Source organism: Sinohyriopsis cumingii, chromosome 6 (assembly GCF_028554795.1).
Source record: "Sinohyriopsis cumingii isolate HCF-2022 chromosome 6, ASM2855479v2, whole genome shotgun sequence".
NCBI lineage: Eukaryota > Metazoa > Mollusca > Bivalvia > Unionida > Unionidae > Sinohyriopsis > Sinohyriopsis cumingii.
This window is the reverse complement of record NC_142966.1, coordinates 123,755,707-123,780,166: the sequence shown is the minus strand read 5'-3', so window position 1 is coordinate 123,780,166 and position 24,460 is coordinate 123,755,707.

The following is a 24,460-nucleotide window of genomic DNA, read 5'->3' as shown; positions in this document are numbered from 1 at the left end:
GGGGAAATGCAATGTTCAAACCACGTCTACTAACCAACGCAAACTTTTGACTGAGCAACATACATTCATCTTCTGAGTCACACCAACATTTACTAACCATCACGCCGCTTAAACTCACCAGCACCTAATCTCCACTTGAACAACACATACTCACGAACATGCCGTTTTGGTTGCCCAAACCCAAACTTATTAATAAACGACAAAGCAATGGGATGCTGACACATACACACAACCATCCATGAAAGGGTAGAAATGATCATGCACACACATCAACAGAAGCAGCCATGAATAGTGTTGTACTGCTCATATACTGTATATAGAAACATATTTAATTACTATCGTACATCTAGTGAAAGGAAAGAAATATGTAGGAGTGCTTTCATATATATACAAAGTTACTAATATATCTCTAAAGGGTAAGATTATCCATTCACTATGCACACAAACTTGCTACCACACTAAAGGCAACGGGCACTCATACACATAACACATATAGTTATATCCTGATTTGAGTGGGACGTCGTTTAGGCCACCAAGTTAATAGTAATTCCTACGCATTATTTGTCCTACATAAAACCCACCTTGGATAAGAAAAGAACATATTTAGAAGGAACTGACATGGCCGTTCTGAAGTATTGGTTGCATCAAAATCAATGAAAGATATCCAGTATTCGACAGCAGTGTCTTGGTATTTAATCGGAACTATACAGTATTGTGCTGACATGCTATTACACCGAATGCATACAGACATACATAATGATTGTAGATAATTATGTCACCAACAGAAAACGTAGTACTTAAACAAATGACCCCAAACTTAGATAATCTGATTATAAGAGGTAATTCTGGAGTTGTTTAATACATTTCGAGTATCCATAGTCGACTCCATGGACTGCTTGAGGGCCGAATGAGGCCTTGCTCTAGCATTTCATCCAATATTGCTTTTACCTCTTTCCGTTGCGCGAAAGGTATTCTATATGGCCGTTGTTTAATTGGTGTCTCCGAAGTTGTCTTTATACTGTGAGTTAAGATGTTTGTTCGACCAGGCCTAGTTGTTAGAACATCCTGAAATTCATTGCAAAGATTTCTAATATCCTCTCGTTGGTCTTTTGTCAAGTTTACCCCCAGCTTAACGCCAGCATCACCTTCACCTGCTCTTGGAGGAAAGTCAATATCCACACCATCGTTCTCGTCTGCCTTCGTCGCCAGCAGCACAGCACGCTTGTATCCACGCAGCAAGTTTATATGATAGGTAACTGTACCGCGCCTACCGGGTACAGATACCTGGTAGTTAACATCGTTTACCTTCCGGACCACACGATAAGGTCCCTGCCATTGTGCCTTCATCTTGGACGAACTTGATGGCAAGAGAATGAGGACTTCATCTCCAGGACTGAATTCTCGTGTTTTCGTGTGACGATCATACAGTGCCTTGATTTTCTTTTGGCGATCCAACAGATTATCTTTGACAAGAGCCCCGATGTCAGCCAACTTCTCACGCATTTTCACAACATGCTCCACAGTTGACTTCCTTACATCTTCCTCTCCTGTAAACAAGCCTTGTAAAATCTGCATTGGCCCCCTAACTGGCCAACCATACAACATCTCTAAGGGTGCAAATCCAGTTTCCTCATGTGGGACTTCGCGGTATGCAAACAACAAAAATGGCAACATCTCATCCCATTCATTCTTGTTGTCTATACAGAACTTCCGCAACATTGACTTCAAGGTCCCGTTAAAACGTTCTACTTTTCCATTTGCTTGCGGGTGATACGGCGTTGTTGTAACTCCACGAATACCCACTAGTTCATACAGCTGTTTCAATAAGGTGCTAGTGAAGTTGGTCCCTTTGTCTGTTAATATGACCCTTGGAAAACCAACACGGCTAAACAGCTCAATCAGTGCTCTAGCTACATTACTTGCCTCCATATCCTTCAAAGGAAAAGCTTCGGGATACCTCGTTGCATCATCAACAACCGTCAGAATGTATTTGTGTCCAGACTTCGTTCTAGATAACGGTCCAACAATATCCATTGCAATTTTTGAGAACGGTTCTGTTATCACCGGTGGGCATACCAGTGGTGCTTTCTCACCTGCAGTCTGTTTTGCTGTCATCTGGCATTCATGACACGATGTACAATATCTTTTTACATCGGAAAACATTCCAGGCCAAAAGAACGATTGGAGAATCCTCTCTTTTGTTTTCTCCAAACCCAGGTGACCTGCAAGGGGTCGATCATGTGCCAGCTCCATTACCATTTTCCGTAATCCTGCTGGTACAACTATTTGCTCCCCTCCATGTGAACCATCACCAGATTGCCATTTCCGTCGCAAAATATCATTCTCCCAGAAGAATGCCATTGGCTCCTCCTCAGCCTCTTCACGAGTAGCAAAGGACTTCTCTCTAATACTTTGCAGTGAAATATCCGCAATCTGTAGTTTCGACAACATGTCCGCATTCATTGCTGAAAGTTCGTCAACTTCAATGTCATCACGCTGATCAGGATCTTCTGTCTCGATGCTGTTGTTGACAAAGTCATTCTTACCCTCATGCTCACATTGATCAGTATTTTCCACAGTCCTCTCATCGTCGAGTCCTTTTAACATCGACCTCGTAACAACAAATGACCCTTTCTTGCTAAGTATATCCATCCCAAATAGGGCTTCAGCGGCTAGATTTGAAACAAGACCCACTTGCGCTGGTCCCTTATAATATGTAGTGTCGATATTTACCACAGCCAACTGTGCGGTAAATGGCTGACCCACTGCTGTGTATAACTTAACCTTGTGCCCCTCCAGCTTGCAACTCTCATCAACAAGATCTTCTCTTATCAAGGCCATATCTGATCCAGTGTCCTTCACAAACATGATCTCGCGCCCATTCACACATCCTGTTTCTGAAATAAACTTTTCACCAATTGTTGGCTTAACAAAACAAGTTGCCGGATTGCCACGATGTTTCATGTCATCTGTTGGACAATACCTTGCAATATGTCCCCATTGTTTGCATCGATAACATTGCCTATTCTTCTGCTTGGACTGGTCTTTTATCGATGTTAGTTTTGCTTGCTGCTGTAAGTTCTGACAATTCATCTTGTTACTATTTACATTTATATTTTGATGAAACTTAATCCGCTGCCCTTGCTGTTGTAAATTTGTGGGAATATAATCTTCCGCGGCCTCTACGACTGGACTAGAGCCCTTGTTCCTCCTAATCCACTGTGCTTGATCTTGTGGCAAGGCTTTCAAGAAAAATTCCTCACGAAGACAAATAACTGGGTCATGATCTTCCAAGAAACGCTTTATGTGCTGATCAATCCTGGCCATCAGACCACGATACGTCTCAGTGCTTTCCTTCTTCATGCTCAACAGTGCCGTGAAATGTTCATGCGGTCTCTTTCCAAAACGATCAATCAGTCCTTTCCTGAGTTCCAGGTAATCACCACAAGCTTGAGTTGCAACATATCTAGCCTCCCCTGTCAACAGAGTTCTTAGCTGTAATACTTTCAACTCGTCAGACCAATTGGCATGTTTTGCAATTGATTCAAACTCTGCTAGGAAAGTCACAATATCCTCTCCTCGTTCATGGTCATATGCATGTAGCTTTACTTTTAATGGCATTGAAGATGTTTATTCAGTCGTGTTTTCTTGACGTTTTACTTTTTCTAACTCAATTTCCAAACGCTTCATTTCTAATCTTAATTTCTTTCTTTCCGTTTCCCATTCAAACTCCTGTCTTAATTCAAATTCTCTTTCATTTTTCTTTGCGCTAGTTTTTCGCTTTGTTTCCTTGGGTGGTTGCATGTGCTCAAGGTTAAGTTCCTCTTCATACTCCATAACTTCATTATCTGTAAATTCCATCAAATTCTGTGCTGCCGCTTTTCTTCGTGGTCGTCCTGAAGCAACCGTGGCTCCCTCAACTTCGACATCATCAGCAACCGACATAATGACCAACTATATGTACGTACTGTAAGTTCTATCACTGTATTCACAGCCACTGGACTAGCTTTAATTATCTACGAGTTTCTGGGCTTACACGTGTACACTCGTTACAGTGATACACACTTTGCACTTAGCAATTAACAACTGTACGTTATACACACAGTACAACCAGTCACTGCTAATATCACAGATTCACTGAATTCACAGCTTTCAGAATTGTCAAACACAATTCCAACGTATTGAAAAAAATTCCAAATAATTCACACAGGATTTTGGAATCCGTACCGCTGCCACCAAAATGTTACATTCGGGTTCAAAGGACACACAAACACCAAGTAAGGGTCCTACAACTTTATGTAAAATAAAGCTAAAATCTTAAAAAATAAACTAGAAAAAAAGTGTTCATTACAGTACCAAGCCCAGCTAAAAACTGCTTGCTCTATCACTCTGCTCTTGTTTTAGTAAGGGTTAGACACATGGAATTCTAATTAAATTAACATTTGTGCCTTATCCAGGAACAGATAGCCATGGGAAGATAAACAACAGCACTGAACCTGTTGACAGTCTCTGGTATCAAATATCCAGAATGCTGGGAATAATGTTCTGCTGTCACTACTAACAATTAGATTCTGCTAGAATATGATACAGGCCCTTATAACAATGTCCATGTGTTAAATGAGAATCAGTATTTACAAAGGGGAAATGCAATGTTCAAACCACGTCTACTAACCAAAGCAAACTATTGACTGAGCAACATACATTCATCTTCTGAGTCACACCAACATTTACTAACCATCACGCCGCTTAAACTCACCAGCACCTAATCTCCACTTGAACAACACATACTCACGAACATGCCGTTTTGGTTGCCCAAACCCAAACTTATTAATAAACGACAAAGCAATGGGATGCTAACACATACACACAACCATCCATGAAAGGGTAGAAATGATCATGCACACACATCAACAGAAGCAGCCATGAATAGTGTTGTACTGCTCATATACTATATATAGAAACATATTTAATTACTATCGTACATCTAGTGAAAGGAAAGAAATATGTAGGAGTGCTTTCATATATATACAAAGTTACTAATATATCTCTAAAGGGTAAGATTATCCATTCACTATGCACACAAACTTGCTACCACACTAAAGGCAACGGGCGCTCATACACAAAACACATATAGTTATATCCTGATTTGAGTGGGACGTCGTTTAGGCCACCAAGTTAATAGTAATTCCTACGCATTATTTGTCCTACATAAAACCCACCTTAGATAAGAAAAGAACATATTTAGAAGGAACTGACATGGCCGTTCTGAAGTATTGGTTGCAGCAAAATCAATGAAAGATATCCAGTATTCGACAGCAGTGTCTTGGTATTTAATCGGAACTATACAGTATTGTGCTGACATGCTATTACACCGAATGCATACAGACATACATAATGATTGTAGAGAATTATGTCACCAACAGAAAACGTAGTACTTAAACAAATGACCCCAAACTTAGATAATCTGATTGTAAGAGGTAATTCTGGAGTTGTTTAATACATTTCGAGTATCCATAGTCGATTAGAGAACAATGATATGTAGAAAATGGCAATTTTCTTTAGCACAGCATCAACGAATTTTGTAAACATGCCCAAAGATCGGGGCATGCTGATTGGTTTTAGTTTTGCGACTCAACTGCCTGTCCCCATTCTCGCTTGGACAGCTAATAGCTGCTTAATCATCGTACCTCTCCTGCGCTTTTAAAGATACTGTATGAATAGCATGGTGGTATAGTTTATGTGTGCAGTTAGCTTCCATGGAAACCGCATGTAAGATACAAATGACGTTTCAAACGCAATGCCAGCATCATTGGTAACAAAGTTGTAATAAAAACATAGCCATAAAATAAAAGATACAAGTCCTTTGTCTCCCCAGGATTCTTATGATCGTGGTGAATCATGTGTTACCTCTCTTTCTACATCATTCTCTCTCAATCACTCTCTCACACTTTCTCTCTCTCTCTCTCTCTCTCTCTCTCTCTCTCTCTCTCTCTCTCTCTCTCTCTCTCTCTCCTTGTCTATCATGGAAATTGGTCCCGAAGCTCGAGATGATTAATGAAAATGAAGATCGTTGCCAAACGGAAAGTTTAACTATTTCGATGTCAATCAGTTCCAAAGTAGAACCGTAAGAAAATAATTGTCCCAGATAATAAGAGCCAACAGTTTTTGACATTGTTGCCAGATTCATGGCGCATTTGCCTGAATTAAGCGGTCCATTTCTTCTATGATTCATCAGAATTGTCTCGATCCTTGTAATGCTTGCCAATGCGAAAACTCATTGTCTAGGAGAATGTCCTGCCAACTTATCCTCTGTGTTTTCTTCATGCAGCCAATGCGAAAATAGTTCAGCTTTTTGGCATGACGTCTGTATACCATTCAAATTTATCGTGCATACAGCAGGGTCGGCATTACAATAGCTTTGTTGACATTTAGGCTTGTTTGCAGATTGATCCCTATGCGCTCTTCTAATTTGCTTATAGTCTGCCAAAGACCACATTTACTTGAGCCGTTTCGGCGTTGCTTTCATCATAGATGTGAATTGCACCTGACAGTGTACTGCTGAGTTAGTTGAACTTATCCACTACCTCGAGAGTTTAGCCATTTTACTGTGATGGTAGGTTCTGCATAAGGCTTTCCTGTTGTAGGTTGGTTTAGCACCACTGTCCTACTTATACTGATTGTGAGAGCAACACTGTTTCAAGCTGAAGCGAATTAGTCTATACAAATATTGGTCCCAACCCCGAGTCGTTCTGGAGGTTGGCGAGGATTTTTTTTTAGGCTGGCAAAACTTATCAGAAGGTGGAAATGGAGTCGTGAGACTCAGAAAAAATATATTGTAGGGTCGGGGCCAAAAGAGGTTGGTAACCATTGCCATACATATTTCTTGCATAACAGACACAGATTTGGGATTCACGAACAGTCACTGTCTTTAACATTTTGCCTTTAGTCTCCTCCAACTGAATGGAATGCCATCAATTCGGTACCTGATGTCAACCCTTTTGTCACAGCCACGGTAAGCACCAGTAAGCATAACAGCGAACATCATACTGAAGAGGGGCTTCTTTGACTTCTTTGGCGACTGGATGGTTCTGATACATCATTTTAACTTCCTTCATTTACTGAATATCGCAACTACGAATTTTGTCTGGTTTAGTATCACGGAAATAAATTAATTTTCATTGTAATTATTAGCACTTTTTCATATTTTAGTAAAGGGCATGACGCAATTATTTGTCCTCCAAAAGATAAATTATGGACTAAAATTATCATCTGTCTTCACCAAAGGTATATTATTCAATTCGTACATTAAATAGGGTCTTCTTCTATGTTTATGCTGCAGCTCCTTATCTTATTTGGCTGGATGTTTTCATTTCTTCTAAAATAAATGACACACATGTAACGCCTTGATGTAGTTTCAAACATTACCCACCAGCCCCACCTCCTTCCTCAAACAGCGTTCAGCTATCGGGTGTATTTCATCTGGATGTTGAAGGATGGAACTTTGCTTTTATGACGAGAAACCCTCTTGTTATAAAACTTTCCACCTACGTGTTTTATTAAAACCATTTCTATATTTCTTCAGATATCCTACCAAAGTTGTTATAAGCGACAACGACTACTTTCTATCTTTTGTAAGCACCTGTACTGCATGATAATCAGTTTAAATTATCTTCTTGATACCAAATATTCTATATTGCTCATTTCTTATGAAAGTGGCCTTAAGTTCCAGGATCAGGTCAGTAAACAATATAAAGTAGCCATCTGGGTTGGATTAGTATCCAAATATAGAAATTTTAGGTCTAAATATTATTTGCATTTTGGTAGATTTAGAACAATATTTAATATAGTACATATACATATTTTAACACAGCCGTATAGCAGTGTTGGAGACAAACCAAGATAAGGATACATATTCTCTCTCCAATATTGATGGGATTTGTACCTGCGCACAACGCTATGTGAAGATGCATCATTCAATCCTTGGCGACTTTAAAATGCCGACTACAAATCTTCAGTAATTCATTGAAGACGGTATATAACATCATATACTAGAAAAGGGTGTGACGTCCTAATTACAATAATGTACATTAAGGCTAACCTCAAGTATAAAAGGGATTGATTGATTGATTGATTGTTTGTTTTTTAACGGCGCATCAGCACTGTTAGGCTATTTAGCGCCAAACAAAGTGTTATTTGTATAATCTTTTAAAACTTATAAAAGGTCCTATATCGACCAGCGATATAAAAGAACAAATGGTTGAAATTAAAAACGGTAAGATGGTAACGGTGCAAAATAAAGCTTCCCGATCAACGGGAGATGTAAAAAAGATGAATAGGTATTAAAATGGGACGGTATATATATTGCATAAAACTGCACAAGGTGATAGCATAAAAGTCAGAGTTTAGAGTAAATATTTACGGCTTTCAGGAACTCTATAATACGAGTGATGTTTACAGTATCAAAAAGTTCTTTCATGCCATGCACTTTGTAATAACGATCGCGCGTAGGTTGTAGGTCAAAGCACTCTATCATAAAGTGCTTGACAGTGAATGGTTCATTGCAAGAAATGCACTCTGGTGGGTCTTCACCTTTTAGTATGTGGGTGTGGGTGATATAAGTATGACCAATTCGGATTCTTGCTATGACTATCTCCTCCCTACGAATGGTTCTGTAGGAAGGAGTCCATTCTCCTAGAGTTGGCTTGATTGCATGAAGTTTGTTTTTCACGGCATCATTCCATGATGCCTGCCGCTTCTGAGGAAAGAACTTTCTGATACAAGGTTTAAAATCAGTATATGGTATTTTAAAATCAGATGGTTCTTGAGTAAGGGCCATTTTAGCAACGCGATCTGCTTTTTCGTTACCTTTAATGCCAATGTGGCTAGGTAACCAACAGTATATTATATTGTGGGAGACACTCAGCTCGGCATCTTTGAAGAGTATGTTTTTTAATAATGGGTTCTCCAGTTTTCTATTGTGTAGTGACTGGAGTACTGATAGCGAGTCGGAGAATATGATACTGTTTAAAATATGTTTCTTTTCTATATGTTGCAGAGCAAGGTCTATTGCTCTGATTTCGGCTGTAAAAATTGATGCTCCATTTGGTAAACGAACTTGCGTTGTGTGATTTCCACAAACAAAGGCTGCAGCAACCTTTTCCTCATCCTTTGATCCTTCAGTGTAAATTCTGGTGTAGTTTTTAAATTCGGTGAGGAGTTCATGGTAAGAGTTGTGGAAGATAGAAGGGTTTGTTTCGGATTTTTTTCCATCGTGTAGCGTAAAACGTACTTTTGGTTGTTTAATTAGCCAGGGTGGTGTTTCGGAGATGGATGTTTTTTGAATTTTAGAAAGATCTATATTTGTAGTGTCAAGGCTGGATGATATTCTAATGCCAAAGGAAGGTATGGCGTTTGGTTTATTTTCGTATAAAGTTTTGTATTTGGGTTGAAAAACAGCCGAAAAAGCAGGATTCAGAGGGTTTGATTTTAATTTGAGAGCATACTGTGCGGAAAGCATTTCTCTACGATGCGATAACGGTGGTTCATTCCCCTCAGCTAGAAGGCTTTCACACGGGGATGTTTTAAATGCTCCCAGAGCCAGTCTTATTCCCTGATGATGAATTGGATCAAGCATTTTAAGATACGATTTTCTGGCTGAACCATACACAACGCAACCATAGTCCAGTTTGGAGCGAATAAACGTTCTGTATAAATTTAGGATGACTTTTCTATCAGCACCCCACTCAGTGTGCGCTACTACTTTAAGTAGGTTAAGTGCTTTTAAGCATTTAGCTTTTAAGTTCTTTAGGTGTGGAATAAGGGTCAGTTTTCTGTCAAAGATTATACCTAAAAATTTGGTTTCCTCAACAACTGGAATAGGTGTTCCATCCAGCGTGAGGTTCGGTTCATCGTGATGTTTTCGTAACTGACAGAAATGCATGCATACCGTTTTTGATTTCGAGAATTTGAAACCGTTTGCATTGGCCCAATTTTGAATTTTGTTTATATTTTGCTGCAGTTGTCTTTCAATTGTATGCATGTGCTTTGACCGATAACATATTAGAAAATCATCAACGTATAAAGAGCAATCCACACCAGGAGTCAAACACTTGGTGATGCTATTAATTTTGATGTTAAAGAGCGTCACAGATAAAATACTGCCCTGGGGCACACCCATCTCTTGCTCGTGCAGATCGGAGAGGGTAGAGCCCACTCGTACTTTGAATTCTCTGTCTGAGAGGAAGTTGGATATGAAAGAGGGCAGACGGCCTTTTCGACCTAGATCGTTCAGGTCATTTAGTATCCCGTACTTCCATGTCGTGTCATAGGCCTTTTCTAAATCAAAGAAAACCGCTACTAAATGTTCTTTCTTAATAAATGCATCGCGAATAAATGTTTCCAGTCTAACCAGATGATCATTGGTGCTCCGGCCATATCGAAAGCCACTTTGGAAAGGAGATATTAAATTGTTAGTTTCCAAATACCAGACAAGCCGAGAATTGATCATTCGTTCCATTGTTTTGCACACACAGCTTGTGAGTGCAATTGGTCGATAGCTGTTGGGGTCTTCGCTATCTTTACCGGGTTTGGGGACTGGTATTACAGTTGCTTCTTTCCAGATTTTTGGTACATTACCAGTAATCCATAAATCATTGAAGAGTTTCAAAAGAGATGTTAAAGATGATTCTGGAAGGTGTTTCAAAAACTGGTAATGTATTTCGTCAGGCCCAGCGGAAGTATCATGGGCCTTATCTAAAGCCTCCCTAAGCTCCGATAGTGAGAACAATTGATTATAACTTTCCGAGTTGTTGGATGTGAATTTTAAACGTGACTTTTCTTTTTGAGTTTTAAGTTTTCGGAAGGCTTCTGAATAATTAGATGATGAGGAATTTTTCGAGAAACTGTCAGCAAGAATATTTGCAATGTCACGTTTTGAACTAAAGTTGTTATTGTTCAGTGTCAGATGTCGGAGAGGGTTTTGTTTTCTCTTTCCGTTTATTTTGCGTATAGTGTCCCAAACTTTCTTAACAGAGGAACGAGAGTTTAAAGAAGAAACATATTTCTTCCATGATGCTCTTTTACTTTCTTTGATTGTGCGGCGAGCTTTGGCCCGGACAATGCGATATATATTTAAGTTTTCGGGCGTCGGGTGATTATTGAATTTTTTTAATGCTTCTCGGCGTTGCAGTATGGCTTCCTTACAATTCCTTAGTGAGCCAAGGTTTTAGGGTTCTTATACAGTTTGTTGAGGACTTGGGGATAGATTCTTCTGCAATGGCGGTTAAAATAGATGTAAAATGCTGAATGGGATCGTTAACATTGAAAACTGTATCCTCATTCAGCCTAGTTTTACAGAGTGTTTCGAACTTGGCCCAGTCGGCCTTCTTTAAATTCCATTGTGGAATTACTTCATCAATTGTAGAGTTATGATTTACAAGGGAGACTGGGAAGTGATCGCTGCTGTGAAGGTCATCAGCGACCTTCCATTCATAGTCCAAAAGCAGCGAAGGAGAACAAATTGTCAAATCGATGCATGTGTATGTACCCGTGCCTGGGTGTAAATATGTAGGTGTTTTGGTATTATATAGACACAGATCGTGTCTAGAAATAAGGTCTTCAACTTTGTGAGCTCTGTCACTTATATGATTCGATCCCCATAAAATGTTATGGGCATTAAAATCCCCGAGTAAAACAAATGGCGCGGGAAGCTGTTGAACAAGGTCGTCTAATTCGTTTGGTACTAGGTTAGTGTTTGGTGGTAAGTAAATAGAGCAAAATGTAATCACTCGATGTAGAGTGACGCTTACAGCAATGGCTTGTAAATTGGTATTTAAATGAATGAAGCTATGAGGAGCTCTGTTGTTCACAATAACAGAAACTCCTCCTGATGCCCTATCAACATTTGGAGAGCAGGTGTTAAACAGGGAGTAGTTTTTAAATGTGATATTGTCCGTATCTTTCAAGAATGTTTCTTGAAGGCATAGTACCGCAGGATCATGTTCGTTTAAAAGCAGGAGAATATCATTGTAATTTGCTTTAAGTCCTCGACAATTCCATTGTATGATAGTGTTTTTCATTATAAATTTAAATGAAAGATTGTGGAGCTAGGTTAGACCTTTCGCAGAGGGAATTTGTTTTGTTATTTCTCTGGAGGAAGTACGGGGGTGAATTTTTTGTTTGTAGGTCTGGAGTTCCCTTGAGCGCATGGAGCAGATTCTTCTGCATCCATGCTCTCAATGTCTCCAAAGCTGTTATAAAGTTTGATGGGGTCATCTGACCCCTTTTGTTGCCTGTTTCCATGAGATTTATTTTTGTTTTTTGGTGATTTAGGTTGCTGGGTATTGCTGAATGTAGTTTGTGTAGATGCCGTGTTTCTCTGTGATTGGTAATGAGGGGTGTTTGAGCTTGGTGTTGAATCGGGTGCTTCTGTTTGTGTTTGAGCGTCCTTCGTTGTTTTAGGATTGCTCTTCACTACAGTGGAGAAGGATGGGCCAGGATGGGCTGTTTTCGCCTGTACAAGTTTTCTGGCTTCTGGATAGGGAATATTATTTGTGTATTTTACCCTCTGAATTTCCTTCTCCTGTTTCCAGGTATCGCAATCCTTGGAATTTGCGTGGTGCTCTTTTCCACAGTTGACACAATGCGGAGTTGCTCTACAGTCAGCTTCCTGATGAGAATTTTCTCCGCATCGGCCACATATTTGGGTTTTAGAACAGCGGTCTTCGTCATGGCCGTATTTTTGACACTTATAACATCGAAGGGGGTTTGGAATGTAGATGTCAACCTTCACTTGCAAGAAGCCAACTTTGACCACTTTGGGTACAGTTGGCTTGTTGAAGTTGAGTACAATGGTGTTGGTGTCCTGCAGGTTATTATTACGTTTGATACGTATTCGACGGACTGCAGTGACACCTTCACTTTTCATTCCTTCAATGATATCTGCGTCGGTGACTCCAGCCAAGTCACGACAGCGAATCACGCCTTTGGACGTATTGAGTGTGGTGTGAGCGAATGAGGTCACTGGAATATCGAAGAAAGTTTTTATCTTCTTGATATTGTCTGTCTGACCTCGTCGCTCACATTCCACGAGAAGGCAACCCGATTTCATTTTTTTGACACTCTTTGGCGTACCAATCAAACCTGTAATTGTTTTCTCGATCACAAACGGAGAGAGTGAAGCAAGGGATTTTGCGGTATCTTTAGATTGTATTACCATGAAGCGTGGAAATGAGTCCACACTACATGGTTCGTCGTCCGAGTCAGATAAAGTTTTCGTACGTTTATTTTGATTTTTTTTGGAAATATCCATTTTGGCTAGATTAAAAATTCAGCACCCGTGCTCCCCACCCACCAAGGAGCCCAACAAGGGGACACTTTTCAAGTGTCAGGGATACACAGATGCTATACTCAGTTGATAAAATTACCTTTGATTGACCTTGAAGTCGCCAATTTCTAAGGTCGGTAAAATTACCCCCCGATTGACCCGTTAAGCCACCGCCTTCTAGAAAGTCTTCTAAGACTTGGAAAAGGGAAAGATAAAGGACTAGAATACAGGGCAATTTTGGAATCAAGAATGATACTAGGAGAAAGATAAAGAGTAAATAAAGACTTCCTAGGGCTCGGCTTGACCATCCGATTTGTCGGAACCGGGCCTATCCCGACCACCCGTCTAAGAGAAGTAGAGGCCAAAGTAGTGTATTGCAGGGAAAGCCTCTGCTCAACTACCAGGATCCTTTCCTCCCCCGACACGGGACGCAACCCACGGCAAACAGGTTGCCTCTACTTAGTCGCCTTTTACGACACGTAGCGAGGCACGTCGGGCCAATTCTACAACCCCGGAAGTATAAAAAGGAAGTGTCAAACTCTGCAAGTTATCATCAATAGTATAGCAAGCCTGTCCATCTCTCAGATGCTTTCCACAAACCACACCACAGAAAGATTGTAAAACCGATCGTTCCAGAATCAGCCAGTGGTTATTATGAAACATCACAGATGAGAGCAGACCTGCTGAGGTATTGTGATTTGGCCATTAGATCGAACACGTTTGCTGGGAAAGGGTTAAAATATCTTGACGGACCTATTGTCAAGGCTTTAGCTGCAGTAGAATTTGTGTACGAAGTCGACAGAGTAAAGCTTGAAAAAAATCGAAATCTGTGAATGGTTAAATAAATATTCAGCCTACGTTGAATATGTCAGATGGTTCCCTTGCTGTCACTTCATTCAAAGGGTGTTGGAACTCTATTCATCACCATGGACACATTCAGAGTGTACCTTTTCATCAGAGAGAATGCAGTTATAATAATAATAATAATAATAATAATAATAATTAGAACTTTGTATAGCGCCTCATCTTTAGAAGCTCTAAGTGCTTCACAATATTAGACAACACCTATAAGATAAAAAAAACCATATATAATGAAATGATTACAAAAACAAACACCATGAAATTAGAGAACATAAAAAACATGCTGAAAATATTTAAGGTAGGAAACATTATTAGGCTTTAAGTTTGTTCTTGCAGTCGAAATAAGTGAGTTTTGAGAGCACTCTTGAATGGGATCACTAATGAAATGATTACAAAAACAAACACCATGAAATTAGAAAACATAAAAAACATGCTGAAAATATTTAAGGTAGGAAACATTATTAGGCTTTAAGTTTGTTCTTGCAGTCGAAATAAGTGAGTTTTGAGAGCACTCTTGAATGGGATCACTGTGTCTTTGTGTCTAAGTTCAGTGGGCAATTCATTCGACGTTGCTGGGCCCTGGTATGCAAAAGAACGCTGTCCATATGTCTTTGTTTTCAAAGTGGGAATAATGAGTATAAATTATTTAGTTATAAATATTTTGTAAGGATTAAATAGACCGCACACAACAACTCCTTCGTAAATGGGTTAGAATTCTCGACCACCGGCATCTAGGTAGAATAAGAGATTTGATTATTGTGACAGTGGGCAAAAATATATAAAGTATGCTAAATAATGTACTCAGAGAATTTCCTTCTATTGAGTGTTGTTCACGTTAACGCCGTTATCGATCGATACACTGATTTTGATTTTGGTATTATTTATATTTTTCTGTGCATATAGCCATATAAAAATTCGTTACATGTGAAAAGTGATGATATTTAGTGCGTGTAGACAATTTTGAATGATACGAAAGTCCAAGAGATGGAAGCTTACTAAAACAAGGTTAAGTAGATTGAGTTTATGACATGAATCGTTTCTCATTTAGTTGCATCTCAGTTAGTGATAACGAATATATTAAGCTGACTATAGTCGTATGACATGAACTGACTGGACATTCCTTTCCACTGCCATTTATTTTTCTTCAGGTTGAAACAATAGATGCATTAATTGAGAAAAGGAAGGAATGATTGTAATTTAAAAAAAATTTTATTAAAGGAAATATAAATGCATTGATTCCGGTTTAGAATAAATTAGTGATGTATATGTTCTTTTAAATGGTAATACAGACAAATGCAGTATAGTTGTAATACAAATAGTAATTAAATATATTTAATAGATCAAAAGATCAAAATGAGCATTTCAATATTTCTTATGCCCATACCAAAAAGCGAAATTTTAGAATGTTTTTGGAAGTAAGCAAAGGGCTTCGAATCTCACTGATCAGACAGTATTTGTAGCTAAAAGCAGGTAGAAATTAGACAAATTTTGGACTTTGAAATGTGATGGTATTGGGTCAACAATTTGGCCTCATTACTATCTCAGTGATTCCTATGTCTTTTTTTTTCAATCCACAATGCCTAACAAGAAACTTAGATAACTAGGCGCTGAAATCGGTTTACTCTCTCTCTCTCTCTTTCTCCTCCGTGTGCTGAACGCACCCATACCTTCTAAGACTAAAAATTCACTCTAGCTTTGAGTTATTGTACAGTTCCTTTGTATATGGCGCTTCGAACTGTTCTTAGATATCAAACAAATACTTACAAAATTACCCGTGTGAACCATAAAATAACCGCATTGTTGACGGATAAATTTCAGAGGACAAGCGGAATACCATTGATGCATCTTCTGCTGTTAATCCATTTTTGTTCATCGTATTTCGTCATTACTGCCATTCATAAGTTGCATACATTTGGTCCATTATATCAATCAATAGTCAGATCTTTCATACTAAGCAAAAAAGTAGGATATGTTTCCAGAATAACGTCGAAAATTACCACTGTCTGAATCAACATGCAAAACATGCCGCAATCAAGCTGAAATATGAATCAAAGGCTTTTTATGCTACAGTTTAATAACGATATTTCTTAATTTTCGCCAACCCAAAAGTGTGCCGCACTAAGTTTTCAACGTTATAGTAATCATAAATATAGAGAATATTTAAAAGAATTTGAAGTAGTTAGTTTTAAAATAGACATACTGATACATATTGGACTAGTAGCACTCTGGCGAGAACAATGACGCTCGGGCGACAATGGGAACTAACATTACGCCTCTAGTTTGAAAACTAACACTCCCTCGACAATTTAACATGAACCATATGTTTAATATTAGTATGACATTCTGACCTCAAGGGAAAGGATAATGTTGAACATGTCCATGTGTTAAATGAGCATCAGTATTTACAAAGGGGAAATGCAATGTTCAAACCACGTCTACTAACCAACGCAAACTTTTGACTGAGCAACATACATTCATCTTCTGAGTCACACCGACATTTACTAACCATCACGCCGCTTAAACTCACCAGCACCTAATCTCCACTTGAACAACACATACTCACGAACATGCCGTTTTGGTTGCCCAAACCCAAACGTATTAATAACCGACAAAGCAATGGGATGCTAACACATACACACAACCATCCATGAAAGGGTAGAAATGATCATGCACACACATCAACAGAAGCAGCCATGAATAGTGTTGTACTGCTCATATACTGTGTATAGAAACATATTTAATTACTATCGTACATCTAGTGAAAGGAAAGAAATATGTAGGAGTGCTTTCATATATATACAAAGTTACTAATATATCTCTAAAGGGTAAGATTATCCATTCACTATGCACACAAACTTGCTACCACACTAAAGGCAACGGGCACTCATACACAAAACACATATAGTTATATCCTGATTTGAGTGGGACGTCGTTTAGGCCACCAAGTTAATAGTAATTCCTACGCATTATTTGTCCTACATAAAACCCACCTTAGATAAGAAAAGAACATATTTAGAAGGAACTGACATGGCCGTTCTGAAGTATTGGTTGCAGCAAAATCAATGAAAGATATCCAGTATTCGACAGCAGTGTCTTGGTATTTAATCGGAACTATACAGTATTGTGCTGACGTGCTATTACACCGAATGCATACAGACATACATAATGATTGTAGAGAATTATGTCACCAACAGAAAACGTAGTACTTAAACAAATAACCCCAAACTTAGATAATCTGATTGTAAGAGGTAATTCTGGAGTTGTTTAATACATTTCGAGTATCCATAGTCGATTAGAGAACAATGATATGCAGAAAATGGCAATTTTCTTTAGCACAGCATCAACGAATTTTGTAAACATGCCCAAAGATCGGGGCATGCTGATTGGTTTTAGTTTTGCGACTCAACTGCCTGTCCCCATTCTCGCTTGGACAGCTAATAGCTGCTTAATCATCGTACCTCTCCTGCGCTTTTAAAGATACTATATGAATAGCATGGTGGTATAGTTTATGTGTGCAGTTAGCTTTCATGGAAATCGCATGTAAGATACAAATGACGTTTCATACGCAATGCCAGCATCATTGGTAACAAAGTTGTAATAAAAACATAGCCATAAAATAAAAGATACAAGTCCTCTGTCTCCCCAGGATTCTTATGATCGTGGTGAATCATGTGCTACCTCTCTTTCTACATCATTCTCTCTCAATCACTCTCTCACACTTTCTCTCTCTCTCTCTCTCTCTCTCTCTCTCTCTCTCCTTGTCTATCATGGAAATTGGTCCCGAATCTCGAAATGATTAATGAAAATGAAGATCGTTGCCAAACGGTCAGTTTAACTATTTCGATGTCAAACGGCAATCAGTTCCAAAGTCGAACCGTAAGAAAATAATTGTCACAGATAATAAGTGCCAACATTTTTTTTGACATTGTTGCCAGATTCATGGCGCATTTGCCTGAATTAAGCGGTCCATTTCTTCTATGATTCATCAGAATTGTCTCGATCCTTGTAATGCTTGCCAATGCGAAAACCTCATTGTCTAGGAGAATGTCCTGCCAACTTATCCTCTGTGTTTTCTTCATGCAGCCAATGTGAAAATAGTTCAGCTTTTTGGCATGACGTCTGTATACCATTCAAATTTATCGTGCATACAGCAGGGTCGGCATTACAATAGCTTTGTTGACATTTAGGCTTGTTTGCAGATTGATCCCTATGCGCTCTTCTAATTTGCTTATAGTCTGCCAAAGACCACATTTACTTGAGCCGTTTCGGCGTTGCTTTCATCATAGATGTGAATTGCACCTGACAGTGTACTGCTGAGTTAGTTGAACTTATCCACTACCTCGAGAGTTATGCCATTTTACTGTGATGGTAGGTTCTACATAAGGCTTTCCTGTTGTAGGTTGGTTTAGCACCACTGTCTTACTTATACTGATTGTGAGAGCAACACTGTTTCAAGCTGAAGCGAATTAGTCTATACAAATATTGGTCCCAACCCCGAGTCGTTCTGGAGGTTGGCGAGGATTTTTTTTTAGGCTGGCAAAACTTATCAGAAGGTGGAAATGGAGTCGTGAGACTCAGAAAAAATATATTGTAGGGTCGGGGCCAAAAGAGGTTGGTAACCATTGCCATACATATTTTTGCATAACAGACACAGATTTGGGATTCACGAACAGTCACTGTCTTTAACATTTTGCCTTTAGTCTCCTCCAACTGAATGGAATGCCATCAATTCGGTACCTGATGTCAACCCTTTTGTCACAGCCACGGTAAGCACCAGTAAGCATAACAGCGAACATCATACTGAAGAGGGGCTTCTTTGACTTCTTTGGCGACTGGATGGTTCTGATACATCATTTTAACTTCCTTCATTTACTGAATATCGCAACTACGAATTTTGTCTGGTTTAGTATCACGGAAATAAATTAATTTTCATTGTAATTATTAGCACTTTTTCATATTTTAGTAAAGGGCATGACGCAATTATTTGTCCTCCAAAAGATAAATTATGGACCAAAATTATCATCTGTCTTCACCAAAGGTATATTATTCAGTTCGTACATTAAATCGGGTCTTCTTCTATGTTTATGCTGCAGCTCCTTATCTTATTTGGCTGGATGTTTTCATTTCTTCTAAAATAAATGACACATGTAAAGCCTTGATGTAGTTTCAAACATTACCCACCAGCCCCACCTCCTTCCTCAAACAGCGTTCAGCTATCGGGTGTATTTCATCTGGATGTTGAAGGATGGAACTTTGCTTTTATGACGAGAAACCCTCTTGTTATAAAACTTTCCACCTACGTGTTTTATTAAAACCATTTCTATATTTCTTCAGATATCCTACCAAAGTTGTTATAAGCGACAACGACTACTTTCTATCTTTTGTAAGCACCTGTACTGCATGATAATCAGTTTAAATTATCTTCTTGATACCAAATATTCTATATTGCTCATTTCTTATGAAAGTGGCCTTAAGTTCCAGGATCAGGTCAGTAAACAATATAAAGTAGCCATCTGGGTTGGATTAGTATCCAAATATAGAAATTTTAGGTCTAAATATTATTTGCATTTTGGTAGATTTAGAACAATATTTAATATAGTACATATACATATTTTAACACAGCCGTATAGCAGTGTTGGAGACAAACCAAGATAAGGATACATATTCTCTCTCCAATATTGATGGGATTTGTACCTGCGCACAACGCTATGTGAAGATGCATCATTCAATCCTTGACGACTTTAAAATGACGACTAGAAATCGTCAGTAATTCATTGAAGACGGTATATAACATCATATACTAGAAAAGGGTGTGACGTCCTAATTACAATAATGTACATTAAGGCTAACCTCAAGTATAAAAGGGATTGATTGATTGATTGATTGTTTGTTTTTTAACGGCGCATCAGCACTGTTAGGCTATTTAGCGCCAAACAAAGTGTTATTTGTATAATCTTTTAAAACTTATAAAAGGTCCTATATCGACCAGCGATATAAAAGAACAAATGGTTGAAATTAAAAACGGTAAGATGGTAACGGTGCAAAATAAAGCTTCCCGATCAACGGGAGATGTAAAAAAGATGAATAGGTATTAAAATGGGACGGTATATATATTGTATAAAACTGCACAAGGTGATAGCATAAAAGTCAGAGTTTAGAGTAAATATTTACGGCTTTCAGGAACTCTATAATACGAGTGATGTTTACAGTATCAAAAAGTTCTTTCATGCCATGCACTTTGTAATAACGATCGCGCGTAGGTTGTAGGTCAAAGCACTCTATCATAAAGTGCTTGACAGTGAATGGTTCATTGCAAGAAATGCACTCTGGTGGGTCTTCACCTTTTAGTATGTGGGTGTGGGTGATATAAGTATGACCAATTCGGATTCTTGCTATGACTATCTCCTCCCTACGAATGGTTCTGTAGGAAGGAGTCCATTCTCCTAGAGTTGGCTTGATTGCATGAAGTTTGTTATTCACGGCATCATTCCATGATGCCTGCCACTTCTGAGGAAAGAACTTTCTGATACAAGGTTTAAAATCAGTATATGGTATTTTAAAATCAGATGGTTCTTGAGTAAGGGCCATTTTAGCAACGCGATCTGCTTTTTCGTTACCTTTACTGCCAATGTGGCTAGGTAACCAACAGTATATGATATTGTGGGAGACACTCAGCTCGGCACCTTTGAAGAGTATGTTTTTTAATAATGGGTTCTCCAGTTTTCTATTGTGTAGTGACTGCAGTACTGATAGCGAGTCGGAGAATATGATACTGTTTAAAATATGTTTCTTTTCTATATGTTGCAGAGCAAGGTCTATTGCTCTGATTTCGGCTGTAAAAATTGATGCTCCATTTGGTAAACGAACTTGCGTTGTGTGATTTCCACAAACAAAGGCTGCAGCAACCTTTTCCTCATCCTTTGATCCTTCAGTGTAAATTCTGGTGTAGTTTTTAAATTCGGTGAGGAGTTCATGGTAAGAGTTGTGGAAGATAGAAGGGTTTGTTTCGGATTTTTTTCCATCGTGTAGCGTAAAACGTACTTTTGGTTGTTTAATTAGCCAGGGTGGTGTTTCGAAGATGGATGTTTTTTGAATTTTAGAAAGATCTATATTTGTAGTGTCACGGCTGGATGATATTCTAATGCCAAAGGAAGGTATGGCGTTTGGTTTATTTTCGTATAAAGTTTTGTATTTGGGTTGAAAAACAGCCGAAAAAGCAGGATTCAGAGGGTTTGATTTTAATTTGAGAGCATACTGTGCGGAAAGCATTTCTCTACGATGCGATAACGGTGGTTCATTCGCCTCAGCTAGAAGGCTTTCACACGGGGATGTTTTAAATGCTCCCAGAGTCAGTCTTATTCCCTGATGATGAATTGGATCAAGCATTTTAAGATACGATTTTCTGGCTGAACCATATACAACGCAACCATAGTCCAGTTTGGAGCGAATAAACGTTCTGTATAAATTTAGGATGACTTTTCTATCAGCACCCCAGTCAGTGTGCGCTACTACTTTAAGTAGGTTAAGTGCTTTTAAGCATTTAGCTTTTAAGTTCTTTAGGTGTGGAATAAGGGTCAGTTTTCTGTCAAAGATTATACCTAAAAATTTGGTTTCCTCAACAACTGGAATAGGTGTTCCATCCAGCGTGAGGTTCGGTTCATCGTGATGTTTTCGTAACTGACAGAAATGCATGCATACCGTTTTTGATTTCGAGAATTTGAAACCGTTTGCATTGGCCCAATTTTGAATTTTGTTTATATTTTGCTGCAGTTGTCTTTCAATTGTATGCATGTGCTTTGACCGATAACATATTAGAAAACATCAACGTATAAAGAGCAATCCACACCAGGAGTCAAACACTTGGTGATGCTATTAATTTTGATGTTAAAGAGCGTCACAGATAAAATACTGCCCTGGGGCACACCCATCTCTTGCTCGTGCAGATCGGAGAGGGTAGAGCCCACTCGTACTTTGAATTCTCTGTCTGAGAGGAAGTTGGATATGAAAGAGGGCAGACGGCCTTTTCGACCTAGATCGTTCAGGTCATTTAGTATCCCGTATTTCCATGTCGTGTCATAGGCCTTTTCTAAATCAAAGAAAACCGCTACTAAATGTTCTTTCTTAATAAATGCATCGCGAATAAATGTTTCCAGTCTAACCAGATGATCATTGGTGCTCCGGCCATATCGAAAGCCACTTTGGAAAGGAGATATTAAATTGTTAGTTTCCAAATACCAGACAAGCCGAGAATTGATCATTCGTTCCATTGTTTTGCACACACAGCTTGTGAGTGCAATTGGTCGATAGCTGTTGGGGTCTTCGCTATCTTTACCGGGTTTGGGGACTGGTATTACAGTTGCTTCTTTCCAGATTTTTGGTACATTACCAGTAATCCATAAATCATTGAAGAGTTTCAAAAGAGATGTTAAAGATGATTCTGGAAGGTGTTTCAAAAACTGGTAATGTATTTCGTCAGGCCCAGCGGAAGTATCATGGGCCTTATCTAAAGCCTCCCTAAGCTCCGATAGTGAGAACAATTGATTATAACTTTCCGAGTTGTTGGATGTGAATTTTAAACGTGACTTTTCTTTTTGAGTTTTAAGTTTTCGGAAGGCTTCTGAATAATTAAATGATGAGGAATTTTTCGAGAAACTGTCAGCAAGAATATTTGCAATGTCACGTTTTGAACTAAAGTTGTTATTGTTCAGTGTCAGATGTCGGAGAGGGTTTTGTTTTCTCTTTCCGTTTATTTTGCGTATAGTGTCCCAAACGTTCTTAACAGAGGAACGAGAGTTTAAAGAAGAAACATATTTCTTCCATGATGCTCTTTTACTTTCTTTGATTGTGCGGCGAGCTTTGGCCCGGACAATGCGATATATATTTAAGTTTTCGGGCGTCAGGTGATTATTGAATTTTTTTAATGCTTCTCGGCGTTGCAGTATGGCTTCCTTACAATTCCTTAGTGAGCCAAGGTTTTAGGGTTCTTATACAGTTTGTTGAGGACTTGGGGATAGATTCTTCTGCAATGGCGGTTAAAATAGATGTAAAATGCTGAATGGGATCGTTAACATTGAAAACTGTATCCTCATTCAGCCTAGTTTTACAGAGTGTTTCGAACTTGGCCCAGTCGGCCTTCTTTAAATTCCATTGTGGAATTACTTCATCAATTGTAGAGTTATGATTTACAAGGGAGATTGGGAAGTGATCGCTGCTGTGAAGGTCATCAGCGACCTTCCATTCATAGTCCAAAAGCAGCGAAGGAGAACAAATTGTCAAATCGATGCATGTGTATGTACCCGTGCCTGGGTGTAAATATGTAGGTGTTTTGGTATTATATAGACACAGATCGTGTCTAGAAATAAGGTCTTCAACTTTGTGAGCTCTGTCACTTATATGATTCGATCCCCATAAAATGTTATGGGCATTAAAATCCCCGAGTAAAACAAATGGCGCGGGAAGCTGTTGAACAAGGTCGTCTAATTCGTTTGGTACTAGGTTAGTGTTTGGTGGTAAGTAAATAGAGCAAAATGTAATCACTCGATGTAGAGTGACGCTTACAGCAATGGCTTGTAAATTGGTATTTAAATGAATGAAGCTATGAGGAGCTCTGTTGTTCACAATAACAGAAACTCCTCCTGATGCCCTATCAACATTTGGAGAGCAGGTGTTAAACAGGGAGTAGTTTTTAAATGTGATATTGTCCGTATCTTTCAAGAATGTTTCTTGAAGGCATAGTACCGCAGGATCATGTTCGTTTAAAAGCAGGAGAATATCATTGTAATTTGCTTTAAGTCCTCGACAATTCCATTGTATGATAGTGTTTTTCATTATAAATTTAAATGAAAGATTGTGGAGCTAAGTTAGACCTTTCGCAGAGGGAATTTGTTTTGTTATTTCTCTGGAGGAAGTACGGGGGTGAATTTTTTGTTTGTAGGTCTGGAGTTCCCTTGAGCGCATGGAGCAGATTCTTCTGCATCCATGCTCTCAATGTCTCCAAACCTGTTATAAAGTTTGATGGGGTCATCTGGCCCCTTTTGTTGCCTGTTTCCATGAGATTTATTTTTGTTTTTTGGTGATTTAGGTTGCTGGGTATTGCTGAATGTAGTTTGTGTAGATGCCGTGTTTCTCTGTGATTGGTAATGAGGGGTGTTTGAGCTTGGTGTTGAATCGGGTGCTTCTGTTTGTGTTTGAGCGTCCTTCGTTGTTTTAGGATTGCTCTTCACTACAGTGGAGAAGGATGGGCCAGGATGGGCTGTTTTCGCCTGTACAAGTTTT